Source organism: Stenella coeruleoalba (genome assembly GCF_951394435.1).
Source record: "Stenella coeruleoalba genome assembly, chromosome: 6".
NCBI classification, from domain to species: Eukaryota; Metazoa; Chordata; class Mammalia; order Artiodactyla; family Delphinidae; genus Stenella; species Stenella coeruleoalba.
In genome coordinates this window covers 71,938,067-71,962,186 of record NC_137151.1, presented here as the reverse complement: position 1 = coordinate 71,962,186, position 24,120 = coordinate 71,938,067, and the positions used below count along the sequence as shown (strand labels likewise).

Sequence of the window (24,120 nt, the reverse complement as noted above, 5' to 3'; positions counted from 1 at the left end):
AATATGTTTGATCTGATTAATCAAATCAGAATGTTTAGAAATAAGACATTCTGACTAATATTCCAATTAACTGAGTATTGATCAAAATTTGGGGGTGGGGTAGGAGGAGAAATCCTTATTTGAAATTTTTTGAGAGAGGAAAAAATATACTCATCAAATTTCTCATCTTAGAGGTTCATAAAATAAAATTATTCTTTTAAAATTGTAAAACTTGATGTTTGTGTTAATTAAGGTCTACTAAATGTGGAGATTAGTTTCGTTGTTACTTATTTAGTTGGCTTTTCAGTGTCAGATTAACCTAATAATTACCAAATAATGACTTCATTTGGGGGGCATTACAAAGATGAACAGGAAAGGTTACAACCACTTTAGTTATATAGGAAAGGTGCATGGATCCTTTTTATTGTTTAAACACACTTTACTGTTTAACATGTTTAATGTAAAAAATATCCTGTTGGTGTCAGTTTTTGCTTGAACACATTTTTCTTTTAAGAGTGTCTTTTTCAGTAAAGCTGTGGGAGATTTTTCTTCCTGGTATTTAAAGTAAGATAAAGTTAAGCTAAGTTCTTTCCCTGACTATCCCCTTCCCCCTCCAAAGCGTTAATAACCGCAATCCTAAGATTTATGGTGAGTGAAAAAGAAAAATAAGTAAATTATCTGACTGAGGAGTCATTCTTCCTCTCTCTGACCATACAGACTATTTTAAATGCTGCTAGCAGCAGTCTAATTAAAATAATTTCTGTCATAAGTCTGTGAAATATGCAGCCACAGCCCAGCTCAATGTTCTCGAGCAAGAATGACAAATCTCTGCTTAATTGGTACTTAATATGGTAGTGAAGGATTAGTAATTCTCCAGGATAAAAGGAGATAACAAATAGAAATCTCTTGCTTGGGGCAGAGAGTCTTGGAAGATGAACAGACCAAATGGTGCTTACCCCCAAACTGTTCCTATCAAGGGTTGTTATTTTGGCCATCATTTATGAAATAACAGATAATTAATGCACATTTTATGGCTAACTCTAAGTCCTAATTAAATACAACTATGTACAAAGAATGTGAACAGCCTGACTTACAAAGACCAAAATAAATACTGGCAGAATTATAGCGACCGCTGCAGGCTCATTATCTTATCTTGAGGATAAGCACCTTGGCAGGGGCATAAGCTGCTTCTGAGGTACAGCCATTAAGCTGAGATTCATAGTGCATTTTAGAAAAACTGGGAAACACAGAAAAGTAGAAAGAGGAAAACCATTCATAGTCTCATTGCTAATAAGTGGGGTAAAAAGTTGGGAGCACTGCTAGTAAGTTGGAGTATTTCCTTCCTGTTTTGTTTTTCCCAGTGCATACTTATTATGAGTTACTCCTTCTACAAATTGTTGCAGGACATTTTGTGCTTTGCTTTTTTCACTTAATATTAAATGGAGACATTTACATATGCTTTTATGAATACTTAGAATAAATATCGCTTTTAATGTTTGCACAGTATTCTGTCAAGTAGATAATAGTAGCTATTATCTATCTTGTGCTGACCATGTATGTGCCAGATGCTATTTTAAGGGCTTTATATGTATAAAGTCATTAAATCAACAATGGCCCTATGAGTTAAGTCCTTTCATCATCTGCATTTTGTAGATGTGGATACTGATGCACAGAAATACTGTGTTAATTGGTACAAGGCTACGTAAAGTGGTTAGTAGAGGCAGGATTTGAACGAGGGCAATCTGACAACAAAAACTATGTTTTTAATCACTCCACTGTACCATTCCTTGACGCACTACCTCGAATTAACCCAGACAGTGCTCTAGATCAGAGTGTGTAAAGTTTCTCTGTAGAGGGTCAAACATTCTATATTTTGTGGGCTGTATACAGTTTTTTATGGTATATTCTTCTTCTTCCTCTTTATTTAAATGACATTTTAAAAATGTAAAAGCTATTCTTAACTTACTGGCCATACAAAAACAGGCCATGGGGCAGATTTGGCCCATAAGCCAACTCCAGCTCTAGATTAAAAGTGAGTTAAACTTAAGTTTGTATGAGTAGCAATTAAGGTAATTAATTTTCAAAAGTTTTTGACATTGGATAAACCAAATAATTGATTTGATTGAATGAATGATTCTCTGTTCAATTCGCAATATTAATATTATAAATAGACTACGTATGCATTTGTGTGTATATTTATTTATAACTGCAATTGAAATGACTGAAATATTTAAGTTTTCATCAACACTGAAAATTTTGAGTCATTGTGACAAGAAGTCAACTCAAGGCCAAAATGAATTTATTCTTGGTAAATCTCACAAGGTTAATAGGAAGTCACAAGCTGCAATTAAACCGTCAATTCATCACTGTTGATGGGCCACATAAAGTTATGGTGTGTTCTGTTCATCTCTTTATGGTAGCAGTTCTCAAAGAGTGCTCCTGAAACCAGCAGCAGTGGCATCATCTGGCATTGTCTTGTTAGAAATGCAAATTCTTGGACCTCATCCCAGAAATACTGAATCAAAAACTCTGCAGGTGGAGCATATTCAAGTTTGAGGACCACTGTTCTAGGGAAATCCAGTTGCAAACAGATTATTTTTGAGAATAAAGCTCTGTTTATATGTGTATGTCCATGTGCACACATATGCACAAACAAAAACATTATTTGTGAACTAAAAATACCCCACGTTATGATACTGTATTATGATACATTATGGAAACACCATGTAGACAAGCCACCAAAATCAGAATGAGCAAATTTTAGGGTTGCATATGTATCTTATGCAGACATATGAATGAATCTGTGTTCTCATGCCTATCTTGTCATATGACACTCTATTGATTTTGTCATAGCTATTTCCCAGGTCATTACCTAAGCATGCCATTCTTTAAAACATTAGGGGATTTAAGACTTAAATGCCTGAAAACTTCCTTTTAAATTGAACGTCCTCAATTATTGACACTACACCTGAAAATTTAATTGACAAGTTTACTGTAATAAAATGTGTCATTTAAAAATGTCACTGTCAAGATTTAGGTTATGGGTAAGATGGAGAAAATAGACTCCTCCCTACTCTCTCTCTGAATGCAGCTATAAAACCTGGACAGAATGTGTGGAGTAGTTATCTGAGGATGCTGAAAAGTAAATAATAAATAGCAAATTGGAGAAGAAGACCAAACCTCAAAGTACCACTGAACTGCTGTGAGTTTACCATTAGTTTTTCCCTGTTGCATGGTCCTGGAGGCAGGCATAGCTGCAAAAGTACATGGCAGAGCCTACATTTCTGACTGAGGGCCTCAAAAGAGCGGGTCCCAGGAAGCCAGAAAGCACTAGGGAGTTTGTGGAAAGGGAGGAGTTCATGATTGCAGCCAAGTAAAGTTATTTATTGACTCCAAGACACTAAGAGTTGCACATAAATGGATCTCATCCTAATCAGCATATACAAGACTTTGAAAAGTGAATAGATAGACTCCTATCCAGGTCTCAGACTTACCACTGGCTGGTGCACACATGAGACAGATCTAAATAGCATTGGGCCTTCAAAACTGAAATGTGATGGGGACCATAATCCAAAAAAGGCAAGTTGGAACTTGCAACCTAAACATAATTTGGCTAATTGCCTGCTGAAACAAAAATACCAATATTTTCTATAGGTTTTAAACAAGACCCAGTCTCATAATAAAATATTCAAAATTTTCAGGATGTAATCTAAAATTACTTACCATAGGAAGAACCAGGAAAATTCAATTCCCATGGGAAAAAACAGTCAACAAATGTCAAAATAACACATTCACATTACCTAATAGAATTTAAAGCAGGCATTATTTAAATGTTTAAACAAGCAATGACAAACTCTCTTAAAGCAATTAGAAAAATAGAAAGTCTCAGAAGAAAAACAGAAAATTTAAAAAAGAACCCAATGAAAATTTTAGCACTAAAAATACAGCAACTGAAATAAAAAACTCACTGGATGGGCTCAATAGCAGAATGGAGATGACAAAGGAAAGAGTCCGTGAATGTAAATTTGGTCAATAGAAATTATGCAAACCCAACAACAAAGAGAAAATAAGATTGAAAAAATTAACAGAGACATAGGTATCAGTGGGAATATAATAAAAGGCCTAATATTTATGCCAATTGAATCTCAGAAGAAGAGGCTAAATAGCGTGGTACTAAAAACAGCAACAACATAAAATAGATAACTAATGAGGACCTACTGTATAGCACAGGGAACACTACTCAATACTCTGTAATGGCCTATGTGGGAAAAGAATCTAAAAAAGAGTGGATATATGTATACATATAACAGATTCACCCTTGCTATATAGCACAAACTAACACAACATTGTAAATCAACTGTACTCCAATAAAAATTATTTAAAAAATTAAAAACTAAAAATAAAAACAACAACAAGAATTGCAGAAATAATGACTGAAAACTTCCCAAAGTTGGTGAAAGATATAAACCTAAAGGTTCAAGAAGCTCAGTGAAAAAAATAAAAACACAGTGAATTCCCTAAAGGACAAACTCAGAGATCCATGCCTAGATACATCATAATCAAACTGCTGAAAACTCAAAGCAAAGAAAAAATCTTGAAAGTAAACAGAGAAAGACAGCATATTATCTATAGGAGAATAAGGATTCTAATTACTGCAGCTTTCTCATCAAAAGTCATGGAGACAAGTGGGAAGTGGAACAATAGTTTTCAAGTGCTGAAAGAAAAGAACTATCAACACAGAATTCTGTGTCTAGAGAAAATATCCTTTAGGATGAAGGTGAAATAAACATTCTTAGATGAAGGTAAACTAAGATAATTTATTGCTAAAGGACGTTTTTCAGAAAGAAGGGAAATGATATTAGAAGGAAACTTGCAACATCAAGAATGAGATACAACAGAAATGATGGATATCTGGATGAATATAATAGACTATTCTCCTCTTGAGTTCTTTAAAAAACGTTTGATGATGGGGCTTCCCTGGTGGCGCAGTGGTTGAGAGTCTGCCTGCTGATGCAGGGGACACAGGTTTGTGCCCCGGTCCAGGAAGATCCCACATGCCACGGAGCGGCTGGGCCTGTGAGCCATGGGGCCACTGAGCCTGCGCATCTGGAGCCTGTGCTCCACAATGGGAGAGGCCACAACAGTGAGAGGCCTGAGTACCGCAAAAAAAAAAAAAAAAAAAAAAAAAGTTTGATGGTTGAAAGGAAAAATTATAGCATTGTCTGATAGACTTTTCAATGTGTGTAGATGTAATATATGACAACTATAACATCTAGGGGGGAGAATATAAAAGGATCAATATGGTGGTAAGTTTTCTACTTTCCACTTGAAATGGTAAAGTATTGAGTCCAAGAAGATTATGAAAAGTTAACTGTATATACTGCAATCCTTAGAGTAACCACTAAAAACCTATACAAAGAGATATAGTTAAAAATACAATAAATTAAGATGGGATACTAAAAAAATGGTTCAAATAATCCAAAAGAAGACAGGAAAGGGGAAACAGATGAATTAAAAACAGATAATAGGGACTTCCCTGGTGGTCCAGTGGTTGAGACTTTGCCTTCCAATGCAGGGGGTGCAGGTTCAATCCCTGGTCAGGGAGCTAGGATCCCACATGGCTTGCAGCCAAAGGGCCAAAACATAAAACAGAAGCAATATTGTGACAAATTCAATAAAGACTTTAAAAATGGTCCACATCAAAAAAATCTTTTAAAAAAAAACCCCAAACCAAAAAAAGATAATAAAAAATAAAATGATAGACCTAAATCTAAATATATCAATAATTACATTAAATATAAATGGTCTACACACATCATTCAAAAAACAGAGATTATCAGAATGAAGTTTTAAAAACTTCATGTCCCTCCACTATATGCTTTCTACAAGAAACTCACTTCACACATAATGATAGAGGTAGATTAAAAGTAAAAGGATATGCCACATATAAATAATAAATGGAAAAAGCAAAATAAAAAATGGAAAAAGATATGCCACAAAAACATGAATTAAAATGACTCTTCCGTCTGCTTTTCCTGGGAAAATATCTGCCATTCAAGAACTCTGACACTACAATATGAAGTAAACTCATTCACTTAAGTGAAATGTTTTCAGTGATCATCAGCCCTGCTTAAGCTGTTTCTTATTTTCAAGTGGGCTAAATACAAGCTTAATTAGGAGCTAATGAATCTTTCTTCTGTCATTTCAAAGGGAGCCTTACACTTTCATGGATTTTTTTGTGTAGTGAGAAACACCGCAAAATACAAAGATTGATTTTAATTCTAAGGCAAAATCAACCTGAATATTCACATATAAACATTCAAATGAGAGAAACACATAGCCCTCAGACTTACATGTGGCTCTAAGTGTTTATTGAATACTCATAAATACATCAGATTTGTACATGAGCTCCCAGATAGACATGCATATGCAGGCAGGTCACAGCTCCTTGGAAAACCACCCATGTTCTCTTCCTCAGCTATGGTATGTAACACATATGGTTCCTGTCAGTAGCACTCATTTAGAGAGATAAAAATCCTCCAACAGCTAAGTTCAGCCTCTCTCCAGTGGCCCTTTCCTTTGATTTCCAAGATATCAAGTGGCTATTCACTAAACCCTATAATTACCAACCTCACCCAGTCCCACCTCTAATAGAAAAGGAAAGAAATGGCCTGTTTAAAAAACTTTGTTCCAATACATTGCATAATTAACATATCTTAATTCTTTCTGGTAGTAGCCTTCTTGTTAACTTTTTGAAGAAAGAAAAGACAATTGAAAGATACATGTGTTGATTAACTGCATATAAAAATTTGAAAAATAACCTAGGGGCATATAGCATTATTTTTATTGTTAATATACAGTATTAAATATATTCGGTAGCTTTGTAATAAACAATAGTCACGGCATGGGGAAGTTTCTTTCTTGAAAACTTTTGAAGATATGAAGCTAGCATTGTTTTCTTCAAAGCTGGCTTGAATTCAACTTGAAACATTGTTTTCCTTCTTTTTTGTTCTTCCTGTCCTTAACTTTTCTTCTGCAATGTGAAAATACAAGGCAGATGTCTTCATCTCACTGGAATGCTTTTAACCTTAATGAAGGGTTGTAATAAATCAGTACTTTTCAACCTGCTTTCTATCATCAACACATACATACTTTTTGAGATATTAGTCTCCACAGAGATAATTAGGACAAGTTAGAACTTAGAGTTATTAGTTTGTTAATGGACATATCATTGCTATTTGTTAGCTACCTTTAATATGCAGAAAGTTATTGTGTTCATATGTCTAGAAATTGTAGTTACTGGACAAGATCTTTTCTAAGTCATCAATCATTTATTTTTATGTTAGAATGTGTGTGGAATATGTATGCATATTTATGTGCACACACAGATACACATACTTTAAAGGACTATTAAGATATTATTGGGTGATTTTTTGAAAGTTACATGTGTAGATTATATCAATTTACAAATAAACTAGGAAATAAAGAGCATTTTCACTTTAAGATTTTCATAATTAATATAAAATTAGAATTTGCCTTTTCTTGGCCAGATAAGTTATTGCATTATTTCACATTTTCTATTTTTTATTTACTCAGGAGTCACAGTTGTCAATTTCTTCAATAAACAAAAATTCAGTACTCTGAACTCCTCTCATTAATACACAGAAGAAAAATAACCTGCAAAGCTGCAGCCCAAAAAGAGGGAGGTAGTATAAATAACCTCATAAAATGTGACATCTTGGTGACCTATTTTAAACGGATGAAATTTGGCAATAGCAAAACAAGTCGTTACTTTCCAAGATCACATGAATTAAGATGCAGCTAGGATTACTGCTAAAACCCTCAGCTAACAATGACTGAATGTGAAAATGTGATAGATTTGAATAGCTTCCCAGTGTACTAAGCTAGGATAAATTTATCTGATGGTGACATCCATAAGAAAATTTTATAAGGCAGACTAACTACCTATCTTGATTCTCAAATGTTTAAAAAGCTGTTCTGACTTCCAATGAATCAAACCTACTCATTCACCTTTCAAGAGGCCATAAAGTTTCATGCCTGAAATTCTGGATCAGAAATCATGAGATTTAGGTTATGGGCTTCCTTCTCTGCATAGAAGAAGTAGGCCACCCCAATTCTGTGGAATCCTTCTACCACTTTATGTTTCCCTCTCACCTGGGTGACCAGGTTATAAAAGCTTTTTTTGTATATTTGAGTCCACAGGGTGATGAAGTCTGAAGACTCAGCTTCCAATGTCAGCTCCGCCACTTGGGTGACATTAAGAAAATCACTTGCCTTGCCAAATCTCAGTTGTGTCATTTATAAAATAGGGCTGAGGGTATTCTGAGGATGTGTGTGAAATTGCTGTGAACAGAACAGCAAAGTGATATTCAGCCTTCCAGGCAAGCTGTAGATGCTGTTGGTGGCTTGATCTTTATTGACCTGCCTGACCTTTAGCATTGCTAACTGCTCTTTCCCTTTCCAATTCCTTTACAACACAGCATACATTCTGGTTATAATTCCAGGCAGAACTGTACGGGATCTCAAAACTGATCAGTTTGAGAAACAGGGGTCCAGAGAGGAAGCCAAAATCCCTCAAGAAATCAGGATTTGAATCTAGGTCTTTAAACCACTGGTGCAACTCTCTTCCCTCTCTCTTTTATTCACTAATTCAGTCATTCCACAAACATTTATTGAGCACGTATTTTGTGCTGGGTACAGGGCTATTCTAATCTCTCTTTCAAGTAATGGTCTGTAAAAGCATTAGAACATCTTTCAATGCTGCTGTCTATGGCTGAGTTAAGATTCTGGTTATAATTTAATCATTATTAAATAATTATTAAATCATAGTACTTTTCTGTTGCTGTTATTGTTGTCACTGTTACTATTGCTAAGGAAGCCTTCTTTTAAGCGTGTACTTAGAAAGAGATCTAAGGTAGAGCTCAGATTAAAGCAGGTCTGCTCTGGGTGAAGCAAGAGTAACCCTGACCCAGACCTCCCAGGATACTTCAGCCAAACTCCTGGAGCGTTAATGGTGTCAGAGTCTGAGAACCATGGCTTTGCATGATTCTCTTTCTTGGGCTTGACTTAATTAGAGGTTTCATCTCAAGACAGAGTATGGAAGCATTTACTATTATTTCAAGAAGCCAGAGAAGCTTAGTTCAGTCAAAGAAGGTTAAAGTGCTTTCTTTCCATCATTCCTTGAGATATAGCAAATGAGAACTTTGCGTTTCCTTGTTTGGGAAGATGCTTCCTTTGGGTATCCATATGTTACTTTGGCTCTCACTGGCTACCGTTCTCAAAAACACAGGTCTGTTACCTATTCTAAGTCACTGCTTCCTCTTCCTGCTTCTCAGACCAAAATAAATGATTTGGGTCTTTAGAAAAAAAAAAAAACTTCTAACTCCAAATGAGTGAGGTTGTTCATTAACCTGGTTACAGTCTGTAATACTATGCTGGTGGTATTAACAAACTCATCCTCAGAGTGTATTTTGCAGCTCCAAAGTCTTCTTTTCTCTCTCCCAGGAGCATGGGTGGTGGGTTTGATGTTTTGATAAAGTTCTCCCATCACTATAAATACACCATCAGTGAAGACTATTGAGTTGGGAACACATCAGGGCTAATTATGGTGAACAAGTCAAAATACTAAAAATACATATTAATAGATCTTCTTATGGAATCTGAAACAGCTGTATTTGTCTAGATTAAGAAGAGGTATATGACATGCAATAAATGGACTATTTTGAACTAAGGGGTTTTGGCAAAAGGTTACATTTAAAACACAGGATAATTTAGTGGCACCAATTTATTTTATGAAGAATAAATGTAATAGAAGAAAACCTTGCTTTGAATAATTGAGTTTGGAATGTCCAATCCAATTTTTGCACATTTACAGTCAATCCATGGGCTAAATGGCTTTCAGTTGTCTCTAGGATTAATGTGTGACATCTCCAGTTTACATATGCCTTGGACTAAGCCCATTTCTGTCAACCACTTTGAAGGCATATAGCCAACGTTTAGTTTCACGTTTGGGTTATGAAATGTATTTTGCTGTAACTCTATCTGTTTGCTAGATGTTTTATTATCAGAGCTCCACTTTCTTCTTTGTGGTCAGTGGACGGCATCAGCTTCAACTGACTTAATCCCCAAGATCTTTCACACTAAATGACTTGTTTTGCTTGTTCACAAGAAGAAAAGAAAGGAAAACAGTATTTCTGCTCCATGTGAGTCTACAGGTAAATTACATAGAATTAAAGCAGTTGGCCCTATGGTTTATTATGCAGACATAATTGGATAAAGAGGGCTGGTGCTATTAACCAACACTATTTTTATCCAAAATAAATTCATCTTATTTGAATAAGTGATTTTTTACTATATTTCAGATAGATTCCTACGAGTTTATGTTTCCCTATTTTGTTCATGTACAATATATTTGGGAAAGAAAAAATGATCATTCCAAGTGTTTTCTAAAAATAAAAAGCTGGGATTTGATTTTTTCAAATCTCTGCTTAAAGATGAAGTAGTCCTTTAAGAGTTGAGGGCAGGTATCATCCTTCCAGGAGTCCAACTCAATTTATAAAGAATTTCTCTGTGTCGGGCTTCCCTGGTGGTGCAGTGGTTGAGAGTCCGCCTGCCAATGCAGGGGACATGGGTTCGTGCCCCGGGCCGGGAAGATCCCACATGCCGCGGAGCGGCTGGGCCCGTGAGCCATGGCCGCTGAGCCTGCGCGTCCGGAGCCTGAGCTCCGCAACGGGAGAGGCCACAGCAGTGAGAGGCCGGCGTACTGCAAAAAAAAAAAAAAAAGAATTTCTCTGTGGTTTTAAGGACCACAGTCATTCTAGCTTACTAGAGCAAGCCACTGTTGACCACAGATGAGGAGGAGAATCTTGCTAAGGGGGAACCCCAAGCCACCATGGAAAGGACACACTGAGCAGGGCAGAACTAAAAAACAACCCAACAGGATTTTTTATTTGTTAGTATCCTTTCACACCCTCTAATATAGTGTTCCAAATCCTACTTTCTACGGAAGATGAATAAAAATAAGGAGCATCATTTTTCCCCCCTCTATCATAAGTCTGTCCATGGAAAGCACTGTATCCTAAAGACTCAGGACTAGGATAGTGTGTTTGCTTCTTTCCTCACCCTGCTCCCCTGCCATTTCTCTCCCCTTTGCAACAACCTTACCAAAGTGCAATAGAGCAAATATGAAGCCTGAGATAGAGATGGAAATGAATGGATAGGTGACTGACCAACAACTGTCTCAGCTCATCCATTGTCCACTGGACATACGGACAAAGAGGGGACTTGTTTTGCTGGAAAGAAAGAAAGAAAGAAAGAAAGAAAGAAAGAAAGAAAGAAAGAAAGAAAGAAAGAAAGAAAGAAAGAAAGAAAGAAAGAAAGAAAGGAAGGAAGGAAGGAAGGAAGGAAGGAAGGAAGGAAGGAAGGAAGGAAGGAAGGGAGAAAGGAAGGAAGAAAGAAAGAGCGAGCTCACCAAAACTACACAAAAGAAAGATCAGAAATGCCATATTGTGTGACTGTAAATTGATTCCTTTCAGGAGGAGCAATTGGGCAGTGTTATTTCCCAAATACTTGGTGTCAAGAAGTCCAGTTATAGGAATTTATCCTAAGAAAAATAATCATAAATATATATACACCAAGAGTTAGCTACAAGTGTGTTCATTGCAGCATTATTTATAATGGTATAAAACTAGAAACAATTTCAATTTCCAGCATAATGTTTTGGTTAATATATGATACAATCACCATTAAAAATGATGCTACCAAAGAATATTTAATAAGATGGAAAGATTCTGTGATATATTATGTAACAAGAAAAGATTACATTAAAAAGTATGTGTGTGTGTGTGTGTGTGTGTGTGTGTGTGTGTGTGTAAAATAAATACTGGAAGAATCTATACTAAAATGTTAACAGCATATATCTCTGTATTGTGATATTCTGGGTTATTCATATATTTCTAGATGTTCTACAATAAATATGAATTGCTTTAAATAAAAATAAAATATTTTTTAAATATTGGAAAAAGAGAAGCATCCTGAAGGAGATGAAATGGCTTTGTAGAAATTGAATGAATGATTAATTATTTAGAAATCTGCATTTTAAGTGCAATCCAAGATAAAACATGATTCCTTTGTAGAAAGGCTTAATTGTTTCCTTAGAAAAACTGTCTTCAACTTGGCAATTTAGTAGCCTATCCATTCACATGTTTTACTTTTATTATTTTCTTCCCGAGAAACAAAGTTCAGATTTATAGCACCTGCTGTTGCTTTTAATGTAGTAGTCGCACCTAATTTCTATAGCACAGTGAAATTCCACCACTCTCCATTCCTCATTTTGCCTTCAGCAACAAGCAGTCTGGGAGACATAAAACCAAGATATTTTCCAAGGGCAGGTAGCAGACACTTTCATTAAATATGTAATACCAAAACCACTCTAAGCGAGAAGGGCATTTGCTAAAAAGGTTGCAAGTAAGCACCAGATAATTTCAAGCTGCTCAGATCCGGCAACTTTTGATGTTGGAAATAAGCCCCTAAGTCAAAGAGGTCTTTGAAAAGTATCATGAACCATCCTCCACAAAGAACCACAAAATGTCCATCTGGAAAAGATGTGAATTTGACCTTTGAATAAACAGCATGGGATAAAAAAGAAGAATACAGGATTTTGTTTTCTCTTGCTAACACTTGACAGGCATTGTAAAAAGATGTTTCAAGAAGGCATGGGCTATGGGACGCCCACCCAAATACTAGCTATGTGAGCTTAGAAAGGCTTTTGATCTCTCCATGCCTCAGTTTCCTCAGCTGTTCAAGGGATACTAAAGTATGCTAATCTCATAGGGTTAAGATAAAAGTGAAATAAAACACTTTCTGTACTTTGCATATGTTTGACAAATGACAAGCAAAATATAAATGCTACTGGGTTTTTTTTCAGTTATTTTATTTTATAATTTTCATTTAGTTCAGTCCCATAAGCAATAAAAGGACTCATCTTCTTATGACTTGCAAGAACTGAAAAAAATTCTTTGGAAATGTTTAGAAAACAGAGGCATATTCCAAAACTCGATTTCAGATTCATAGATATGGACCCAACTGATTTTTGGCTGCAGTCCATAGCTTCCATTCATAATTGCAATTCATAACTTCTCAACTGCTCTTTGCTTCAAATTACATTCTTACATAGCTCTCTATCCTGGAATGCATATATATGATACAAACAACTGACTGCCTCTGTAGTGTGGGATAATGTGGGGCAGTCATACATAGTGCTTAAAAAAACTGCCCTTTAAAACAGAAAAGGGCTTGTGTGTTTCCCTGTTTTTTTGAACCTAGTCAATTAGCATTGATTTCTCCATTTCCTGGTAATCTCACTGGGGTCATAGGGATGTACAAATCATTAACAATTCTGAAAATACTTTCTATGGGGCAGAGAAATCCTACTTAATCTTAATCACTATGCCCACCTTTCCTAATACTTCATCAAATCACCATCACCTAAAGGAACAATTAACATCTTAGGAGGTCCTGAATTCTACTCCACTTGAGCACAGTATAGGTTGCTACCAATTTTGGTGTGCAAACTGAATCACATACTTTGTTAACCATCTTTGCTGAGAATCAAAGTAGCTGTGATCTTGACATTATACCCATCACTCGTATTTGAACATGTAAATCCAGGCCAAGACCACTAGACTCCAAATACTATTATTAGCATACATTATAATATCAAAGAGAATAGGCCAAATAACACAATAAATTGATTCTATTTTTGAAGATGAAAAAAGTAAAAGGCAATTTACCACAAACAAAACTAGTCTCTGCAAAACATTAATGGGCCCATCAATTAACTAATTGTCCAAGTATTACAGACACTCAGGCACATAAGCTCCATTGAAATAATTCCAATTTTCTTCATTAAAAAAAATGCTCCCATGACACACTTTATTAAGAAAACACGTCCACTGCAAAGGCTCTAAAGAAAGAAATGATATCAGACTTTTTAAATTAATTAATATATATTTGGGTTATATTTTAAGAACGAGACATGTATGTTCATATAGCATAAAACAGATAATTCTGAAATGAAAATCCTTACTGACCACATGAATGCATAGAATTATTTACTACTGTTGTCAAAACCTAATGGTGGAATTGAGGCAAAGGACCAAGGTCTGAGAGGTTCAAAGAAGGTCTTAGAATTAGACTCCATGAGGACAGGCATGTTTGTGTTTTCTTTTCTGCTGGGTACAGAGTAAATATTCAACACTTGTTGGATGGATGGATGAATGAAGAAAAATTAGACGATAATACCATAAACACCCTGTATATTACTTACAGTTGTGTGGTTGTGTAAGTGTGAGTGCATTATTCTAACAACTGCAGGTGTACACGGGCACCTGAGTAACTAGGTAAGCAAAACTCTTTGCCAAGTGGTGTCCCAACAAGCCTCGTTCCTGTCAAGCACAATCACTTAGCAAGAGAAAGTGGAGGAATTACGTATTCCCTGGCTTTGCTTCTTCTGGCGCTTAGGATATCTTGGCCACTACCTAGGAATTACATAAAAAGTAAAATTCTGATGCTTCAGTTAGCAATGAATTTGTCAACAGGAAAAAAAAATATTTACTGTTTATGTAAATTACAAAATTGGACCAAGGCCTTGAAAAGGTTAAAGTTTTGGTGTAAATGGCAAGTGTCTAAACAATTCTACATTCTTGAGTGTACTTGAGAAAGAACTTTTGTGAAATGTTTCTAATCATAGCATTAAAAAGGGAATGAAAGTATTCTAGTACAGTATCACTATAAAGCCCAAGTATTCGGGGGTACTTTTTTTTTTTTTTTTGCGGTACGCGGGCCTCTCACTGTTGCAGCCTCTCCCGTTGCGGAGCACAGGCTCCGGACGCGCAGGCTCAGCGGCCATGGCTCACGGGCCCAGCCGCTCCGCGGCATGTGGGATCTTCCCGGACCGGGGCACGAACCCGCGTCCCCTCCATCGGCAGGCGGACTCTCAACCACTGCGCCACCTGGGAAGCCCTGGGGGTGCTTTTTTGAAAGCTTTTGACAAGGCAGTCTCTATTCCTGAGATACATAAAAATATATATGTAAATATGTAGAATGTCAGACTTCCTTGTGGCGCAGTGGTTGAGAATCCGCCCGCCAATGCAGGGGACAGGGATTCGAGCCCTGGTCCGGGAAGATCCCCCATGCCGCGGAGCAACTAAGCCCATGCACCACAACTACTGAGCCTGCGCTCTAGAGCCTGCAAGCCACAACTGTTGAGCCCACGTGCCACAACTACTGAAGCCCACGTGCCTAGAGCCCATGCTCCACAACAAGAGAAGCCACCCCAATGAGAAGCCTGCACGCAGCAACAAAGACCCAACACAGCCAAAAAATAAATTAATTAATTTATAAAAATATGTAAAATGTTAACCATAAGTCTTATCATTGCTGTAGTATATTCTTTTTTTTTTTTACTTTTTCCATCTTTTACTTTTATTTTCCTTTACACTATTGCTGTAAACATATTTAAACTTGATACATGTTGAATACATCGTATTACTTGTTCTTTGTATTACTAGTGTTACTGTGGTGTATTCTTGATGGCTCTGTTACTTCCTGGTATTTAAAAAGAGTATGACTGTGAACATAAGCTGGTGATATGGTTTCGTTTGTTCTTTGTGGCCTTGTGTCATTATTTGATACATAAATCAAAAATAGGACTTTGGTCTTCATACTAGATTGCATGCACTATTACAGAACTAAAAAGGACACACCAGATTTTCAGAATCTGTATTATAGCAAACGTCATAATTCCACTCCAGGCACGGTTTATTTTTGTTTGTTTGTTTGATGTGTTATTTTGGTTTGACTGTGTTGTTTTTTGTTTCTGGCTACAATGCTCTTATTATATAAACTATTTTAAAAATATTATAAAATAGATTTTATAGACGATCTCCATTAAAATAGTTCACCAGCCATCACTGGAATCAAGGCTTAATATTTTGAAGGTTTTCTATTTTAATTCTTTGATACAATGATTTTCAAGCGTTTGCTACATGCCCTTCACGATGCTAGGCCCTGTTAAAGATGCAAAAGAAATACATTATATAACTTACATCAGATGAAATAATTAAAGAGCATTGTAAGACCCAGAGTCAAGTGCTAAAATGTGTACTGTGAGCTTTGCATGGGAAATCAGGCGGATCAGGGGTGTGTGGAGGACCAGGTGGGTAATGATAGAGGGAGCTAGAGCTAAGAGGAGCCTGAAAAAGGAGGAGAGAGGAGAGTATTCAGGGCACAGAACTGTACATGCAAAAAGGTGGAAGTGGGAAAATCAAACAAAATAAATTGGGGTATAATTTTCTTTTTGGAAATTCCAAAATGATCTATTAGCTAACCTTTATTGAATATTTATTAAGGACCAGGCTGACTTGACTTATATCATTTTATTTAAACCTTAAAAAAAATGACATAAGATACTATTATTATCCCCATTTGCCAGATTAGGAATCTGAGATTTGAGTGCAAGTTACACTGCCACACAGCTCATAAGTAGTGAAATCAGAAGTGAACCCTTGCAATGCAGCCCCTAAACCATATTTTTTACATTATATTGATTCACAGAGTTCTAAATGCGGTAATACAGGTAAGGGAGATAGAAAGGCTTAGCCTAATGTTGATTATACGAGCTTCACTGTGGGCAAACTGTCTAGAGGTTGGAAACAGTATTTCCAGGACTGTGAAATACTCTAGGTCCTGAAGACAACCTTTAACTGAATTCCTCATTTTATAAAATGTGCACATGTTTACCAATGTTATAGCTGTGATATCTCTTCGATCATAGAATCTGCTGTTATCGTGGAGTTGAAGGAAGGCATTCCAACTCTACACAAAAGTCAGCCAAAGAAGTCGAACCCTGGGCAAGTCACTTAACCTTTCCTGATTTCAGTTTCCTCATCTTAAATGAGGGGGAAGGACTTGGTGATCTCTAGGGTCCATTTTAAAATTCTGCAAGCATTTTATAAATGTCACTAACAATTTCAGACAAACTTTAGAATTCCAGAAATGGAAATGTCAATTGAATAATGAGTAGCAGACGCCATGTGGAAGTTCTGTCATGATCGTTCTTAAAAAAATAAGCCTTCTTTGTTTCATTAGTGACACAGGAAAGCAAGTACCCCCAAAGACTTCCTTTAACAATTGGAAGTCTTTATCATAAGACAGATGCAAAAGAACTGAGGTGTATTGCATGAAAAATGGGAAATGTGTATTTAATATCAATTTTTTGTCATAAAAACACCGCGGCCTCATACCTTAATTAATCTAAATATTCAGGAGAATGAAATACATTTTACTGAAGAATGCTTGAGGCCAACGGTATCATTAGCTAATTGATCTCTTGCTAAGACAAGTGATGAATCAACTTAAAATATGTATTTCCTGACTGTTTATTTTGAAACAACACCATTTCCTAAGGAGAAACTTGCAAATGAAACACTTCCTAATTTAACAGGAACATTCTGAAAATAAACCATTAAAGAACGCTCAGTGAATTCCTAAGCATATCATACAATGATTTTAGTTTCCTAAGCCCCAGCGTTTTCATGTCCTGTGATAAAAGCGAGAAGTGAAAGGCTCATGTTTTTTTCATTTACTCTTTAGATTATCTTCGTGATTTAATCTTTGTCTGTTCATGATCATTCTTACAAAGTGAGCTTTTCTCCATGTATGTTTTCCAGAGAGCTTTTTAAACTTTTCATTTATTAAACTATAATTTACAAAGTAAACATACAGCCCGATGATTTTTTTTGCATATTATATGCCATGTTAACCACTGCCCAGATTAGGATATAAAACATTTTCGTCACTTAGAGTGTTCCCTGTGCTCCCTTCTAGTCAATAACCCTCTTCCCACTGAAGTAGCTGGAATTCTAATTCGATTTCTATAGACTAGTTTTGCCTGTCCTTGAAATTCATATCAATGGAATCATACATTATGGACTCTTGTGTCTGGCTTCTTTCACTTAGTGTGACATTTTTAGATTCATCTTTGTTGTGTCGGTATCAGTAACTCATTCCTTTTTATTGCTGAATGCAGGGATATAAGACAGTTTATTTATCCATTCACCTGTTGATGGACATTTGGGTTGTCTGGGCTGTCATGAAGAAAGCTGTAATGCATTTCCTTGTGCAAGTCTTCTTGTGGACATGTGCACTTGTTTCTTCTGGGTGTACTCCCAGAAGTGGAATTGATTTGTTATAAGGTAGGTAGATGTTTAAGTTTCTATGTATTTTTATGAACACTGTCTGAGAGTTAAACACCTATTGTCTAGGTGTACAGAGTTGAGATCTGCAGGTAAGAAAACAATGGGATTTCCGGGCACACTCTTTAATAACCTCCCAGATCCAGCATTCGGACAGCAACTATATAGAAGCTCGAGCAATTTTTCAGCAGTTACCTGTTCACAGAGAGAGGGTGGATGCACCTCTCCCATCCTTCATGGGTGCTGAGGAAGTCCTACCATCAGGGAGATTGTTCCCTGGAGATGATCAGATGATGGTTCAAAACTCAGATTTGGGGCTTCCCTGGTGGCGCAGTGGTTGAGAGTTCGCCTGCCGATGCAGGGGACACGGGTTCGTGCCCCGGTCCGGGAAGATCCCACATGCTGCGGAGCGGCTGGGCCCATGAGCCATGGCCGCTGAGCCTGCGCATCCGGAGCCTGAGCTCCGCAACGGGAGAGGCCACAGCAGTGAGAGGCCCGCGTACCGCAAGAAAAAAACCGAAAAAAAATAACAACAAAAAACCCCTCAGATTTGCTAGCAGGAAATGCATCACAAAACAAATCCTAGCATGTGAGAATCCTGAGCAAGGCCAGCCTGACATCTCCTTTGCCCACTCAGGTTTCCGTGGAATTTGATAAGCCATCAGGTGTAAGACTTCCCTGTGTCCCTGAATCAAGTGCTAGGCTTCAGCCTCAGGAAGTCCAGTCATTTTAAAACCCCTCTCCCTCTGTTCAGATAATCATCTTTGCTCTGATTTATGGTGGCTGGCCTGCAGGTGTCGAAAAGGCGGTCTTGATTTAGCCAGAAAGCAATATTCCCAGAAAATATATTTCCATGGCTACCTCCCCCTCCCCCCACTACCCACCGTCAAAGCCAGCCAACTCCTCACTCCCTCCAGCTGTGAACCTGGAATGTGCCTTGGGTCATAGGTAGCAAACCCTTATAATTCTGCCCCCAAATCGGAAGGAAAATATATGCATAGGGATCAAGGAGAGTGTCTCCTTACACAAATCTTTTTTCTGATAAGAGGTGAACCATAGCCAGAACCAGAGATTTATATATGCATTTTGACATAAATCTGCATCTGTAATTATGGGTCATAAGGATCTTTATAGGCTGCACTAAGTTGGTGAAGAAGAGTTACTGTTATTGACAAAGCATTGAGCTGAACATTAGTGGAGGAAGAGCTAATCATTTTTTTCCCCTGAGGAGTGAGACTTCTTTTCTAGCTGTGAATCCCTTCGAACCTGGGCCTCTGTTAAATATCTTTACATCTGAAAATAAACATAATGGAGTCTCCCAAACACGTCTTATACCTTCACATAATTATAGATGTATAAGAATTTCAAAGCACATTCTAGAAACTTTTCTAATCGTTTCCAAGGTAGTGATGAAGGTTTGCGAGGTGACCAAAGAGGCCCATCTAGATGTTGTGAAAGCAAGCTGTGTGTGAGGTACACTCCCTCTGAGAAGGACCAAAGCCTATTTTTAGCCGGGCCCGCTGGGCTCCAAGCTCACCTACACCGTTAGAGCTCGGGGCAGCCGACTGCTGTGTAGGCGGCCCAGAAAACGTACTCTTTAGAGCAATGGAAGGTTAAAGTGAGCTTTAAAGCACAGCCTTATCATACTTGCATGTTATTGCCCAGTCTGCCTAAAAATAGAATCTCATTACTTTAATTCTACAGCATTCTTAGGTGTGCCAAACTTTATTATTAATAGCAGCATTTTACATTTATGTAGCACTGTCTGCTTAAGGGAACTTCACAAATTATACACAGAAAACTTTCTTACCTTGATGTAACAAGCAACAACGGGTTAGGAGGGCAGGAGCTGGTGGTGAGCAGCGGCTCCCCTTCTCTCCCCAGACAGGAGGCAGAGGCAGTGGCGCCAGGTGGCTCTAAATGAAGCCGCTCTTTGAAGGTGAGCCATTTGAATTCTTTGAAAGTAGGCTGTGTTTTTCACCGATGATTTGCAAGGCCTTGGAGAGGATCGCAGTAACCTCAGGAATAACAGGCTGCGTGTATATCTAGTCAGGTCTTTTAGCCGGGTTTTGGAAACAACAAGGGCAACAAAAATGGACACCTTTCCCCAGACCCCAACCAATCAGGTGGTTCTGAAGAGGCTTTCTGTGGGCTCTCAAACCCAGCTATTTAGATTGGAAGGAGGACGGAACATTATCATCCCCATCTAGGCTTCTACCAGTTCCTCAGCAGTGGTGCAGGCAAGACTCTAGTTCAGCCATGTAGCTTAATAACCATGTGTGAGAGAGAGAGAGAGAGAGAGAGAGAGAGAGAGAGAGAGCTGTGTGGTAGCAATAGGTATTCAGACAGCCTGCCATTCAGTGACTCGAACCTAGGAATGGGATACTAATTTCTATACAGTTAACGCATCTTTGTGTAAGCACATGTCATCTAAAGAAGCAGCCTAAGTCAAGACTTCCTCCACAACAAGTTTATGCTAGAGTTTGGTAAAACTCCATTCACACAGTGTACTGTCAATGGGAAAGCAATCTGACAACATATATCAAGATCCATAAAAATGCTCACTTTTTAAAACCCAGTCATCTGTCTTATTTCTGAGAATCCCTTCTGAGGAAATCATCTGCAATGTGGGCAGGGGGGGTGGTGGAGTATAAATGTAACTATATGAACCACAGGACTTTTTAAAGTATTTTAAAATTGACAACAACCTAAATATCTACCCACAGAGTTCTGGTTAAATTCATACTAGTATATCCAATCAGTGGACTATTAGTAACTCAATTCTGAGGATCCACTGGGAATTTTCAGGGGGATTCAGCAGTGGCTTTCACCGGGAGGAAGGTTTGAAAGAAGAAGCTTAATGGACTCTTTTTTTTTTTTTTTTTTTGCGGTTCGCGGGCCTCTCACTGCTGTGGTCTCTCCTGCTACGGACCACAGGCTCCAGACGCGCAGGCTCAGTGGCCATGGCTCACGGGCCTAGCTGCTCCGCGGCATGATGGGATCCTCCCGGACCGGGGCACGAACCCGTGTCCCCTGCATCGGCAGGCAGACTCTCAACCACTGCGCCACCAGGGAAGCCCAATGGACTCTTTCTAATACATCTTCCTTTTGAAAGTGGTTATTTTCAAAATGGCCAGCCAATTCTGCTCTTCAAAGATGAGCATAATGGCTGGATGGCTCTTTGAGTGTAGCTGCCAAACCCCAGCAGCACAGGGATGATAACATTGCGCTTTCTGATAGGTCTTTAGGATAGGCACAGTTTACTGAAGGCTGCAGGCTGTGCTTTAGTCAATTTACATGCATGATTTCATTTTATCCTCCCCCAAATCTCATGAGGTATCATTACCCCATCTTACAGACAAGAAAACTAAGTTCTAAAGCAGTGCAACTGATCTGCCTGACTTCAAAGCCAGTCATGAAATCGTCCTAAGGATTAGATGACATCGTGCCTCAGGACATAGCGGCAGTTAGTTTTACAAACCACTATACAGCGTTGCCTCTAGGGATGTTAATCCAATTTTTTAAATATAAAAATCAATTTTTGGTCTAAAACAGCAACTATTGATGTTATGTAGACAAGTTCCAGAAGAATCATTTGGCCAACACCTTTAGCCAGCATAGCCTTTTAGTAATTAAAACTCCTTTTCCATCTGTCACTTATAGTGCCAGTTCCTCGCCAAGCTGGAGATAAGGGTGAGCAATGCTTTCGGTAAATGGAATTCTTTAGTATCAGTCTTCACTGTGAGGAGAGCCTTCTGCAGTGATGGACCACCAGACTTCCTTGGGGAATCATGCTATCACACTTTAGAAATGAAGAAAAAGGGAAGGAGAAGGCTAAGAATATAGAAGAACATGAGTACATTTGCTATGAGAAAGTACTCCTAACAAATGGATCCATCAACACAGATGTATGAACTGTCATTTGATGAAATTACATGGGGCAGATATCGGTTTCCTTAGAGTAAGAGCGTTGTTCTTAAAAAGAGTCTTTTCACATAACATACGGAACTCTCCCTTGATGAACATAATGTGCATCTTTTATTACATTCAAAGCTTATTTTTAAAAAGTATGTTGAGCCAAGTCCCCTTTTCCTCCCTCACACCCAGTTCCTGCTCCATTGTACCTTCAGGCAGGACGACCGGATCAATCTGGCTTCCCATCAGGTGTTCAGATAGTCCCCAGTCAAGTTGGAGCCCAGACAGAGGAGGGAGCAGCGGGTTGCCCTACGCTTCTGGAGGCATTCCCTCTGAGCCAGTCTGCAGCCCTGAGTGAGCTGATCCTCTTGTCAAGACGAAAACCCAGGGTGAGGAAGCCCTTGCTTTGTTCCAGACAATCATAAAGGCTCCCTCTATTAAATAGGGTATGTGCTTATGCCTTTCTGTACCATTTTTCCACTTCTGCAAACTCCAGGACGGACTCTCTTTAGCTGAATTGGAAATAAGCATTCGTTTGCCTCTCCTCTCCATTTCTGCTATCTGTTTTAGAAGAGGTGTTTATGAAACAGGTAAAGTTCAGCTTCTTGGCCTCTCTTGCTTAGAATGTGAAAACTATGGAAGAAGGCCAACATTCTGAGGCCTGAGGAAAACTGCATCTCCAACCCGTGCATGGAAGAAGAACCACAGAATGAAAAGCACAAGATCATTGCATCACCTCTCAGAAAGCTCGCTCTGAGCTGCTAGGTGAGCTAGTTGTGTCTCTTCATGGATTTTTTTCTGTTTTTAGAAAATGAGACCAGACACTTTTTATTTTCCCCTCCGCTGGTGTCTTAGAGGTTGTTTAATCTCAAGTGAACTCAGTTCACATTTTCCTGGCAGTGTCAGCTATCGGCTCAAACCGTTTTACTCATTGCATCATCCTGTCAGTCAGCAAGCAGGGACCTAATTAGCTTTGCTTTAATGGCAATAGTTAAATTTACATTATTAATTTAAATATTACAGACTCTGTGGACTTGAGCACATAGCTGACATAAAGATGTAAAATGAATAATAAGGTGCCGAAAAACACCAGAGTCATTATTCCCATCATGTTCAAACTTCTAGCTATAATGGTATCAATTAAAACTCTAATCATAGCAAGAAGCCTTGCTGGTTCTCTTTTGTTATAAAAGCTGCATTTATATTTAAATGCTGGGCTGGAGTATTCAAGTTATACCTTGCAAAATAGAGTGATCACATGTGTCAAGAGACATAATTACAGTTTTAATTATATTTTTGATCTTTCAAAACACCCAAACGGTAAAATTGTAGTACGTTCTTCAGCACCCCTTTCTGCATCACTGGCTTTTCCTAGTCCTGAAGTGCTGCAATCACTCTGCAGTGTCAAAACCTGTTTGGGTTGCAAGACAGATGGGACTTTCAAAATGAAATGTACCTATGACTGTTTGCTACTATATATATAAAATGTCTCATTTAGTCTCATCTGTGATTTTCCAAGAGGAAAATGTTTCCAGGAGCAATTTATCTCAGTCCTACAGGTTTGTATCACTGAATGACCATCTGAAAAACAGGACCAGCATCTTTTCTTAAAGGGAAACTGCCTAAGTGTGTTACACAGAGATGTTTCAATGCAGTAGTTGAACTGCATGAAATCATTTTTAAATGAATGAAATGCAAAATATGAAATAACTGAAAATGTGAACTTCAGATTTTTCATTTAGTGTATGAACCTTTCATCTGAGTTCATAGAATATTTCATACCGTTATCTGTGAGAACAAAACAACTGGTAGGAAAGATAAAATTAATAGACAAAGACATTTTTCATTTTTGTGCCAGATTGAGCTTTTAGGCCTCCCAGTTATCTAACCAGCTCTCTGCTGAGTAAACCAGCTTAGTGCTTCTTTGGCACTAACTCCCTCCCCTGATAAG

At 37.9% G+C, this 24,120-nt stretch overlaps 1 long non-coding RNA gene across 1 annotated transcript in view; it reads left to right on the top strand.

The window, feature by feature from the left end:
* LOC307187464 overlaps window positions 1-16,905 on the top strand; it is a 172,775-nt gene extending 155,870 nt beyond the window's left edge. The window contains exon 10 of the long non-coding RNA XR_013828609.1: window positions 16,835-16,905. This is a non-coding gene — a long non-coding RNA (uncharacterized lncRNA). The remainder of the gene's footprint in view (window positions 1-16,834) is intronic.
* Window positions 16,906-24,120: the final 7,215 nt, after the last annotated feature.